Here is a 13432-nt window from a genome sequence, read left to right as displayed (position 1 = left end):
GTTAATTAAATTAACAACTATTATTATGAAGCAACTACTAAGCATGGAATGAAACTAATACAATACTAATAAATCACCATCTCAGATCTCCATAACCATATCACTCTTGGCTAACCGGCCAAGCAATATACCATCTCGATCACCTCGTGATCCAAACCAAACGGTGATCATTCCGGCGATCACTACGACGACCAACACTTGGTCTCAAACGTCATCATCAACATCCTGCCAATCTGTATGGCTCAAAATATCCACATATAAATCACCTATAAGTCATTCCGTCATGTGAGTGTTGATCGAACGGTGTGACCTAGTACGAACCCATGCCCATGACCGAGGACGCGGCTATCGATAGATTTAAATACACTCTGCAGAGGTAAAGCATTGTACCCACACCACGGAACCCATGGCCTTGCACTCCCATTCGGGTGGACCAACGGCGTTTCGACAAAACCGATATACTGCCATGACACTCTCCCGGCCACTCCGACTCACTCCCCACTGGGCTAGTCCTGGGTGGCCCCATGTCTACCAAAGACACAACAGCCACCGTCGTGGCCAAAACAATAAACTATCCCACACAGGGACAACCCAGGTACAACAACAACAACAGGCACACAAGGTTATGTCTGCTTACCGGGCCAGGGTACGGCATGCCCATAACCTTCTCTAGTTGGAGGCACCGGCGAGAGGCACGACAATGGACCGCATTAGGGCCTTCCCAGAAAGGAAAATGTGGTTGCACTGGAGAAAGCCCGGTTCGGTGGCACCTCACCAACTTAATGACAGAATTTATCCCCAAAAGTATAATTGTGATAACTGATACTCCGATATTAACTATCAAACTATAATCCAAGTCATAGCAAAATCCAACAAATAATCCAAGCCTAATATCATCACCTCAAAATACTCCAAGGGTAGCACATCACTACTGTCATGATGAATCCGAAAACAATAATCCTACTACTCCAATAACAAGAATAAAGCTATTCGACTAAGATCCACATGTAAACATCGTTTCCGAAAATAATACTCCAAGCAACAGAACATCAACTAGCATCATGAAAATAATCATACTAACCACTAATAATCCAAAGGCAGCATGATATCTAAAGTAATACTCCAAAATAAAATAACAGATACCATCATGAAAATAATCCTAATAGCCACTAAGAATCCAAAGGCACATGTCATCCAAAGTAATACTCCAAACTAATACCAGATACCATCATGGAAATAATCCTAATAGCCACTAGGAATCCAAAGGCACCTGTCATCTAGAGTAATACTCCAAAATAATACTAGATACCATCATGAAAATAATCCTAATAGCCACTAAGAATCCAAAGGCACATGTTATCCACATACTCATCAAAAATATAAGCCTAAAACTCCAAGCAATATCATGGCAATATCAAGATCAAATCAATACTCTGGGAAATGCCATGAACAGATCACACATAGCTAAAGCAATATTTTAAACAAGTTTAAATGAATAAACCATGTCACTGCATTGCAATCATGCAAATGGAGGGTGTGGCTTGCCTGGGGTGGAAGAATACACCGGAAGAAAGTGCGAGAAGCTCGCGGAACAAATCACCGGAAACACTTCTCTGTCGAAAGGGGCTAGTTAATGGTAAGGGCAGAATGGTCATTTTCAGAATGTTGAAACATAATGAAAATGATTCCAATAGAATGGGCTTGACGAAACAAAGAAATGGGCTTTGGAATCACCTCATTTGGAGTTGGGGTAAAAAGTTATAGCCCGACGAAGTTTAGGGACCAATCTGTAAACAAAACTCTACAAAGAGGCCCCTAAGCTGAAAAACAGAAAACACATTTTAGGAAATACGTCTTCAGAATAGAGAAAAAGCGCACTTTTGGATAAAGCAGAGGCGGAATACGCTTACTTCACGCAAAAACATACTATCCGAAGTACGCTTCCACATAAATGCGCGCGGGTCTGGGGCTGGGGTCGCTGACGTGCGGGTCCCACGGGGTGGGGCCCGTCACTTATCCACATTGGCCACCCAGGTCAACGCATGCAGGGGCGAGGCCGGGCCTGAGTGGCTGCCAAGTGGGGTCAGGGAAAGGAGGGGGCCCGCCTGGCCTGGCTACTTCTTCCTCCTCACGCGTGCCCGACGGAGCAGAGCAGGGGCGTGGCTCCGGCGACGAGCGCTGGCGCTTCCAGCCACCGTAGGCGGTGCTCTACCTACCCACGTGCTCAGGGCGACGAGGCCGACCTGTTCCAGGACAGAACGAACCTCGAGGAGGGCGGTGTTGAGAGTAGCAAGTACTCCGGCGGAGGTGGCTTCGGGTGGAGATGGGACTCGAGGCCGTAGTGGCTCCGGCGAGGGGGAAAGGACCTGGGGATGGCTGCCGGAGTGGGGGCGGTCTACTGGTGGTGGTAGGAGCGAGGGAGGGGCTCGGGTTCGCTCCAATTTAGGAGGACCGAGGCAACGGCCATGGCGACAGAGGGAGGGCAGGAGAGCTTCTCGAGCTCGGGTGAGAGGCTAGGGAGGGTTAGGAGAGTTAGGCGAAGAGCTGGGGTCGATCGGGAGGACTCGGGGTGGGCTTATATAGCCGTGGGGCGAGGAGGCCGAGCTGTCGTCGCCGCGGACGCGTGGCCGGTGCCGTGGACGAGTGTGCTCGTGCCTAGGCTCAAAGGCAGGCGACGAGGGAGGCACAGGGGAGACTCTCACGGGGCAGAGGTGGCCAACGGAGGCGCAGGGAGGAAGAGACGAGGAGGAAGACGACGGCCGACGCACTGTGCTCCCGTGGGCATTCGGCGGCGAGCGTCGGTGAGGGGTTTTACGGAGAGGGAAAGAGGTCCAGGAGGACAGCAACGACGCGGTAAAACTCTTGGACACGCTCACGCGCACGAAGCCGATGAGGGGAGGAGCTGCCGAAGCACAAACGGCCACTGGACGCGGCCACTTCACATAGAGTGCGTAAATGTGCATGCCAGCTATGCGGTCACCACATGCACTGGCATGTAGCGGGGGAGAGGGGCTGGAACGGGTTTTCTAGTGCGTAGCTCATCTAGGGTAGGCCTCAACTATGGTGGTAGATCAGTTAAAAGAGCTGTGGTTAAAAGAAATCTCCCTCTGAAGTTTACTGCAGTAAACTTGGGTGAACACTGGTGATCAACAGGGATTTTACTGGCGCCAAAGAGTTTGTCTGGGGTGATTAACTAAGGAAAGACTATGATCCTGGAGATTTTGAGGCATAATGAAGCACAAACTAATATAGTTGCGTTGTAACTCACATTATGGGTCCAGAATCAAGATTTGGATGATGCACTCACATGGAGTAACCACTTGAGGTAAAACTTGGCAGGGCTTAGTGATTTGGCCACATAAAGGTTCTATAAAAATTTCATACCAATTGGTTTTACCAAAATGGTACTTGCTTCACAAACATCCTTGCTGACCAGAAACTTGCAAAAATTCTAGAGAAATATTGGCTAGGTGAAATGTTTCCAAATTTGGTGGAGAGAAGTTATTTGGGTAGGAGAATGCTCTGGTAAATTTTCAGGATTTTTGAAGCAACATAAATTATACTTGCTTCACAAACATCCTTGCTGACCAGAAACTTGCAAGAATTCTAGAGAAATATTGGCTAGGTGAAATGTTTCCAAATTTGGTGGAGAGAAGTTATTTGGGTAGGAGAATGCTCTGGTAAATTTTCAGGATTTTTGAAGCAACATAAATTATACTTGCTTCACAACCTGAAAATATTGACAGAATCAAAGATTTGATGTTGTGCTCACATAGATGATTGGGTGGGGCTGAATTCTGGAGGGGATCAATTATATGAGCACAAGAAGAGGCATGCAAAATTTCAACTCATTCGGGTAAACCTAGCTAGCACTCCCTTCACAAAGGCTTCCCTCAGACAGGAACTTTGAAAATCACTGAGGAAGTTTGGCTAGGCCAATAAAGTTGAATTTTGGCACAGGACAATTATTTGGATGCTATATCATGCCCAGAAAGTTTGGGGGCAAATGGGAAAGGATAAATAGCACTTGCTTCACAATGTGCCATTTAGGACAGAATAGGAAATGAATTTATTGAGCATGATGGAAAATATGGCCAATGAAATATTTTGCCATGTTTGATGAAGATATGACCCAAAAAATTTATAAGAATTATTTGGGGATTTTTGGATGGACAGAAATATAGGTTGCTTCACAACCTAGGGCAGATAGGGTTATTCCTTTAATAGGAAAAGGAATTTTTCCTAGAAAAGAAATTAGGGTTTGGTCAAGCAGTGGAGTGACATGATCTTGGCAAGGTTTTTAGGATGATGACCCACTTGGGAGAGGAAATGAAGATGATTACCCAGGTGACAAGGCCACAGAACCACTCCAAAAAAGAAAAACAGAGCAAAAAACAATTAAATCAAAAGAAAAAGAAAAGGGCCAAAATTCAGGCTGTTACAACCTGAAATGCAGCCCTGGCATGTCCTTCGGCGCCATCGATATGTGATTCCAAAGCAATGGATCCCCTCTAAAACACATGTGTGTTTCGCTCAAAGGCGGCAGTGCTGCGGGCCGCAGCGAGAGGGCAGCCCGCGGGATCCTGGGATCTAAGGGATTATCCATGGAGGGATCCTCCATGGCGGGATCGGATGGACGAAGCGGGGAGGCGAGCCTAGGCGCTGGGAGAGCCAGATAGCACTACTCCACTCCGTCCATATTTAAATACAAAGGCCACCAATAGTAGCCCTGGCAAAAATTGATCATGCTGCCCGCGTCCTGGTTTATTGGCCCCCTTTTTTGTGCCACTTTTTATGACATGCATAAATATTATGTTACTTACAAATATGGTCAAAATTTGGCACGAAATACAAAAGAGACCAATGGAAGTACTAGCACCCCATGATTTAACTACTCACATGCGCGAAGTGGAGTAGTAATGTCTTTCTTCCGCCCTCGCGTCCACTCAATTTGCATGCGTTGTATTAATTGACCATCAATGAAATGAAGGACTTTACATGTGTCAAATTATCACAAGGGGTGGATCTTTGTACAAAAATGTGTCGCCCCGTGTACCCGCGTGTGCATGCGAGGGAATGAGTGCGTGCGTGGCATGCGTGCACATATTCGCTTCGTGCATGTACCACCAGTGTTGCTCAGAGAGGACGAGTACATTCTTCTGGAAGCAGCAGCACGTCACTGTGATCAATCCACACAAGGAGGTCGCGACAAAGCCTCCACATGTGCCACGTGGCTTCATGAACTGTAAGAGAGACACTGTGTAGCGTGCCATTGGAATTCTAATTTACGTGTTTGCACATACTCGAAGTACTAGTAAGGTACACATGCATTGCACGCATCAGATTTGGCAACCAAATTATGAATAAATACCACAGTATAGCATGTAAGCTCTGAGTCATATATGCCTGATAGACCTTCGTTTAATTCTTATAGTTCATCTCATTCAAAATAAATTAGTTTTTATAAAAAAGCTAGGGCCTCTTTGATTCGTAGGATTTTCAAAACGCGGGAATAGGAAAAACATGGGATTAGAGTGGAATGTCGTCTTGAATCCTACGGGATTGTATGAGTGTTTGATTGTGCATAGAAATAATGCAGGATTCTTTCTAAGTGGTTTGAGTGGATGGGATGTTTCCTATGAAATCTAGTGCAAATGAATCCTATGGAAAAATTTCTATGGTTTACAATCCTACGAATCAAACAACCAAGATAGGAAAAATTCCTAAGGATTAGAATCCTCCAAATTTCCTTTGAGAATCCATTGAGTCAAAGAAGCCCTTAATCAATTTTATGATTCATGGAATTGTGTGTTGTAAAGCATAAAGTAAAAAAATGGCAATTCAACTAGAAATTTTTTTTGGGCAGTTATGATACAGAAGATTCTAGAACAAAGGAGAAGCACTTGTGTTTTGAGGTTTGTGCATTATGCTTAAGTTCAACCATGGAGTCTGCTAGATTGTACATGTGGCAAAATCCGGTGGGGCGCTAGAAGATGGTGCGAGGGGCCAAGTGGAGGGAGACTATGAAGGAGTGCACAAGTGCGAGATCGATATTTGAAGAGAGGGGGCGAGAACGTCCGCTGTTGCGCGCAGTGGAAGAGCCATGAAAAATAAATGAGCTAGGGGGCCAAGCATTGCTAATCCTTTACGAGGAGGGCCAATTCATCAACTTAAACCATTTTACCAGCAATTGTCTAATGATCACATTCATATTAGCCTCGATATATAGTGATGTTAGGGGGCCAGGGCCCTTGCTGCCCCTGTCTTCGACACTGTGCGCGCGTCTGAGAGATGAAGCGGAGGCATGGATGATGAGAGGGGGACGTTGGATATATAATTAATGTGGGTGTATTAGCTATGTAATCCTATATAGAGAGGTATAGATTGATCGATGTGGACGTGGGAAAGAGGGTGAGACCTCACTAGATATATAGATTGATCGGTTTGTGTGGAAAACTATGAAAGACCTAGCTATATATACACACACATAGAGGAACATCGATCGTTGCGCATGCACGTGAGAGATAAAGAACGCCTGATATGATGGGGAGGGGGAGGGGTGTGTGTGTGTGCATGCATGGGAGACCGACCTGAAGAAAAAGATTGCATGTGTGCGATGGATAATGCCGACTGGTACTGTGTGTGCATGCATGCACGAGAGAAAGATAATGGTACAATTATAAAGAGAAGATGACTGTGTGGGTGTAAAAGACTAGGTGATGTCATAATCAATGTAAAGTAGAATTCAAATATTTGAATAAGAGATCATGATGTTTGAAACCCATGCCTGCATGAATATAACTGAGATATGAGTGGTGTGGTTTGGAAATAAGCATGTTGTACTGTATACACATTGAACAAGGTCAGACTGATTTGTATTTGAGATATCGATGGCAGACATCGTTTGGCCACATTGCATCAGTGCATGGACACACTATTCTAATTGGAGATGATGGGTGGCTTTCGCATCACATATCTATATCTATACACCTATATATATATATATATTATATTTTACATTTTTTATATAGTGTGCGGATAACTTTAACTTTGAAAGATGGTCCTTGGATGAGGCCAATCCGATGGTGCAGAGATGGCAAATTTGAGCACAACTGGTCGTTGGATATCATCTAGATTCCACCAGATTTTGCCACATGTACAATCTAGAAGACTCCATGGTTGAACTTAAGCATAATGCACAAACCTCAAAACACAAGAACTTCTTCTTTGTTCTAGAATCTTTCGTATCAGAATTGCCCAAATGTTTTTCTACATGATTTGCCATTATTTGTTTTTACTTTATGCCTTACAACGAACAATTCCATGAATCTTAAAATAGAATAGCTTTCTTAAAAAAACTAGATGATTTTGAATGAAATGAACTATAAGAATTAAATGAACATCTACATCATGCATATATGACTCAACGCTTACATGCTATAATGTGGTATTTACTCATAATTTGGTTGCCAAATCTCATGCGTGCAATGCACTTGTACCTTACTAGTCTAAATGGGTTTGTGTGTGTGTTGTGCTTGTTAAACACATTGTACGTAGTATATCATACATGGTTTAGATTCCGAACATCTAGCTAGAGCATATATGTACTATGATTTGAATTCAACATAAAATCTATACATATATTTGAATTTGAGATCGTATGTACATGTAGTTCGTATTTATATAGGAATTTACTTCTCCTATATTCATGTCATGTGTTGTGAAGATAATTTTTAGATGGTTGTATAACTAACCCGAGTACAATCCCATTCAAACAGGGAAAATGTACTCAAATTTAGTCCATATGCTAGACAACACACATTGTTTTTTTATTGTTGAGGGAAGTGCAAATTGTTTTGGTATTGTACACGTTATGTTTCTTGTCCTGATTTTTTTAGTTTTTTTTGTATTTGAATGCATTTCTAGTAATATAGTAAAATGGGACATAGCTCTCTCTAGTGATGAGGTGCGAATTGTCTTTTTTGGTACACGTTAAGCTCGTTCTCCCGAAACTTCAAGCCGCGCCTTGTTATGCCAAAATTTCAAGCTAGCGTCTCTGTCTATCGTGCTGCGGAACTCCTGCATCTTCAACCCGCGCCTTATTACCCCGAAATATTTAAGATATATCTTTGTCTCATTGTGCTCCGACAACTCCCTCCATCTCAACCCGCACCTTGCTATTCCAAAATTACAACGCACGCGAAAACTCCCACTTCATGTGAAATCCCGACACGCGAAATGCCCGTGATACCCCTGAACCGAAAGAACCGCCTAGCTCAAATCGGTGGGGGTACTTTCATAACTTACCCCACATTTCGGAAAAGCGCATCCCTAAGCCATGGTTCCCCACTCCCATACCATTCGCCCACCCATTCGTACACCGAGGCCGTGAAAACCCGCGAAGCCCCACACCCTCCTCTGTCCGCCACCCAGCCAAAGCCTCTTCCCCGACGACGTCATCCATAGCAACACCTCGTCGTCCCTCATCCACCGTATCGAATGAGGATCCGTTATCGTTTTCGTTGTCGCGCTGGTTCAGCCACCCCGTCCTCCACCTCCAAGGAGCTCCCCCGATGTTCCCCTCGTCTTTCGCGCCACCTCCATTCCCACACCACCGTCTTCACCTGCACCACCAGAAGAGCATCATCATCACCGTTTCCTCGGATGAAGCTGTGGCCTAATCGGCGCCACCAAAGAGGTTGTACACTAATCGTCGCATTTTCTTCTTGATTCGATCTCACGGTGTTGCCGGCGCTCGGTCCCGAGCCAACACAGTGCGGTTCCATCCACGGCAGCGTCGCCGGCCACTTCCTCCACGGCGTCGCTCCCTCGGTGGTGACGTCCACATCAGTAGGAGCTGCTGCTGCTTTTACTCTTGCTCGCGTTGCTGCTCTGCTCTTGCTCTCGGTCCCCTGCTTGGTCTGCTCTTGCTCTTGATCTTGCTCGCGCTGCTGCTCTCACTCTTTCTCTTGCTTGTGATGCTGCTCCGATTTAGCTACACTTTAGTCGACTGAATCAACTTTCGGGTCAGTCGATTTTCAGGGGGTGGGGGGCTCACCAGAGTTAAGTAAGAACCAGCCGCAGGGGGAGGGGGGCTCGCCGGAGAGGTACCCCAATATATATCTTAGGGTTCAGGGTGGGAGCGGTGGTCGCCGGCGATGGTGGGGCGGTGGTGTGGGGATCGCCGGAAAAAAAAGCTCTACACAGGGGGCCTAGAGGGATGGCCGGGGCGGCGACCGACTGGTGATGGGGAGTGGTTTCGGGGCGGGCGGGGCGGCGCACCGCCGGCCACGGGCGGTGGCGGGTGGCTGTTTGGCCGGTGGTGGCTGGCGGCTCAGGGTAGCCTCGCCTGATGCTGCTACACGACCAGCTGCCCCCGCTCTCGCACGCACTGCTGCTGCTACTGCTTTTCTACTACTAGTGTGTTCAGTTTCGACAGAAAAATTCAGTTTCGATAGTTAAGTTCAGTTTCGACAGTTAAATTCAGTTTCGATAGTTAAGTTCGGAGATGAGCAGTTGATGTATTTTACATCTAGCACTTTGTGGTTATGTATTTTACGTCATCTATTGGAGATGCTATTAGAATTCCACTCAGGTTAACATTGTCTCTCTTGTCCTGCTTCAGCCTCGGCGTCGTACAACTCACGGGAGCTGCTCCAATGATGAAACCCTCCATCACAGCAGAGCAGTACCCCGGGCTTCATTTCCAGATGCCTAAGATCTTCTTCCCCTCCTTCGACAGCCAAGTCAGCCAACCCTCCATCACAGCAGAGCAGTACCCCGGGCTTCATTTCCAGATGCCTAAGATGTTCTTCCCCTCCTCCGACAGCCAAGTCAGCCGGATCATCCTCACCGACCAACCTAATCACGCTGAGATCGACATGGCTTCGCCAAAGAGGTTGTACACTTGTTGCATCTCTTTTTTACTCTACGTATTATATATATTGTCCACTGAGCACACACAGTAACGTGAAATATGATTAGTTTCTCCAACTATATGAAAAGCAGTGAGGTACCAGGCAACTTAGCTATCCGTGATGGACTCTGTTGAACGCCATCATTATTAGTCTCTGCGCGTTCGAGCTATGCATTTGTCGATGGGCCTGGGAGTTGAGCTAGTAGGGCAGTGGCCTGGGTCCAAAGTAATAGAAGTAGCACAAAACATTTTTTGAGTGTAAGCTTTTCCTTGCTCAAGCCTGCCTACTAGAATCGCCAGTGCTTGAAAGGAAAAGTGAAGGAAAAACATAGGAATTGGAAAGTTTCCTATGGTACTACTATTCATGAATTTGGTTCAAAGGAATGGAGTAAAGGAAAACTGTAGGATTTGTTCCTTTAGTGTCTCCTGAAAGAAAAACCGTAGGAATTTTAATTTCCACTTGTCCTCCTTTTCAAATTCCTATTCATGAAGCACAACACTAAGAGATAGTACCATAATAGCATTATAACCGTACATTTTCTTGTGGTTTGACTTAATCTCACCTTGCTTCTTTGCATCCTGTGATCTTCCAATTCTTGTGAATCAAACACCCAGATTGGCATAAATCCTGTGTTTTTAAATTCTCTATTTTGCACGTGCATTCCTATCCTATTCATGTCTATTTCCTCTCCCTACATTGTAGAATCCTCAAATTCAAACAAGCCCTTACACAATTACTTCTATTATAGATATGTGTCAAAGAAAACCTTGTGTGGTTTGTCCTGCTCCTGCTGCGATGTGTTCCACCCCAGCTCAGCTGCTCCAATGACGGAAGGGTTCACCACAGCAGGGATCCGCTCTGCAGACTGTCTTTCACTGCCTTAGATCTTCTTCCCCGCCGCCGGCAGCCACGACAACTGCATTACCATCATCAATTGAGCAGCTGACCTTGAGGACTACACGGGTCCGGAAGAGAGGTCGCACTCTTCCGTGTCTGCTTACGTTATGCATCGCTTAATATGATGGCATGCTACTTTATCGTCGTGTTCACCTATTAGACTCCGAGTCAGGTCCAAACTAATGCTGAAATTTGAGTTTTTAAATGGTTATGGGGAACATATTGGGGCAGCAATCAATACTATCTGTCTACTATCTAGTTAATCTCAGGTGTCAACTATGAGTTTCATGTTGGGTGCAAACAAACATTAAAGGAGCCATTATCTATAATTTTTAAATAAAGCTATTATCTGCCTGCTATCATTGGTTTTGGGTCTATCCACAGTTTGCTACCATCACTCTGGATTTGTGCATGCACTCCTTACATAATCTCACTATGTTTTATTCCTATGCATGTCAGTTATTGTACACAATGGAACTAAACATGTAGAGCAAAAGAGACGAGCCTTGTGTGGCAATAAAATTTCATGCAGACATCACTCCATGGTGGACGCAAAGGTAGCCCCCCCTCCACCCATTTAGGATCGTAATCAAGAGGAAGATAACTGTTCTGAGGGGGATTCAGAAGGAGAAGACCACTCCTATTTACCCCCTGAGGTCTTCGCTCTAACTTGGCATGCTGATGTTGGTAATATCATGCATATGGTGCCATCATTGCTTACTGGATACATCAAATATGCCATCTTCTTAGTTTAGACATGCTTTGTGTCAATGCCATCTGTTTAGTTTCTTTATCGTATATGTGAATCACACAATGCCATCTTGTTTAGCCAGGCATCATATATGTGAATTTTGCAATGCCACCCTGGTTAGCCAGTCATCTTATATGTGAAGTATATCATGCCATCATTTTTTTATTACCTGTTAAATTTGTCAACAATTTTAGTACATTCAATTACTTTTCCTGTGCATCAGCCATTCGGCACGGTCATGGAAAAATCTGAAGTGGAAACAAGGTCTTCAGAGCAGACAATGCTATCTAACGAAGCGCATGTCTTGCTGGTTACGGATAGCTCCTCAGAGGAGGATTCAGAGACAGATGACCAGTCCTATCCCTCCCCCCTGAGGTGCATGCTCTAACTTGGCAGGGTTATGTTGCTCATATCGTACGTATGGTATCTTGCATTGATATGTCATTTACTTAGTTTAGACATGCTTTGTGTGAATGCCACCTGTTTAGTGTCTAATTACCATATATGTGGATTATGCGATGCCATCTTGTTGCAAGGCATTATATATGTGAATTATGCAATGCTATCTTGTTGCAAGGCATTATATATGTGAATTATGCAATGCCATGTTGTTTAGCCAAGCGTCATATATGTGAATTATATCATGCTGTCCTTTTTTTGTAGTTCTCGTTGCATTTGTCGACAATGTTTGTATATTCAACTGCTCTTCCTGTGCATCAGCCATTTGAATTGGTGATGGAGAAATCTGGAGTGAAAACAAGGTCTTCAGAGCAGACAATGCTACCTGCTAAAGCGGATATCTTGCTGGTTACAGATAGCTCTTCAAAATAGGATTCAAAGGCAGATGACCAGTCCTATTATCCCCCTGAGGTGTATGCTCAAACTGGGCAGGGTTATATTACTCATATCATGCATATCTTGTATTGCAATGCTTAGTGTTTACATCATATGCACAATATTGAATGCCATCTCCTCAGTTGACACATCATATATGCGATTGCCCTCTGCTCACTTGCTTACTATATAAATCATATTTGAATTATATCATGCCAAGATGTTTACATAGACAGCATGTATCTGAATTATGGCATGCCAACCCATTTTCTAAAGACATAATATAGTTGTATCATCTCATCCTGTTTACATAGTCATCATATTTTGAATTATGTAATTCTATCCTGTTTAGTTAGCCATCATACATTTGAAATTGTGTCATGCTATCCAGTTTAATTAGCCATCATATATGTGAAATTATGTCCAGCTATTCTGTTTGGTTAGACAACATAAATGTGAATTATTTCATGCCCTGTTTTCTTCCCTACTATCCATTGCACCTATCTATCTTACAATGTGTGTGCATTCAATTACTTTTCTTGTTTATCAGCCATTTCAATTGGAGGGGGTGATGGAAGTATCTGTGGGAGTAAAAACACGGTCTTCGGAAAAGTTTGTGCTACTTGTCGATGCAGATAGAACCACGGTTGTACTTGACCAAGAACCAGCCCCATCACACATAACTCAGACTCACGCAGATTGTACCCCTACCCAGTTGGACAGAGAACTAGCTACACCCCTTCTAACCCCAACCCCAACAGATAGTAACCCAGTTCCAGTTGACACAGCACCGTCTCCACCATAGAGCACCCAAGCATGAGCAGTTAGTAAGGCAACTGTGATGACCCACAAGTGTAGGGGATCTATCGTAGCCTTTTTATAAGTAATAGTGTCGGAGCTAACGAGGAGCAGAAGGAAATGATAAGTAGTTTTCAGTAAGGTATTCTCTACAAGCACTGAAATTACCGGTAACAGATAGTTTTGTGATAAGGTAATTTTTAACAAGTAGCAAGTAATAAAAGTAAATGAGGTG

The sequence above is a fragment of the Triticum urartu genome, chromosome 2A (assembly GCF_056163025.1).
Source record: "Triticum urartu cultivar PI428250 chromosome 2A, HENAU_Tu73, whole genome shotgun sequence".
NCBI lineage: Eukaryota > Viridiplantae > Streptophyta > Magnoliopsida > Poales > Poaceae > Triticum > Triticum urartu.
This window is presented reverse-complemented; position numbering follows the sequence as displayed.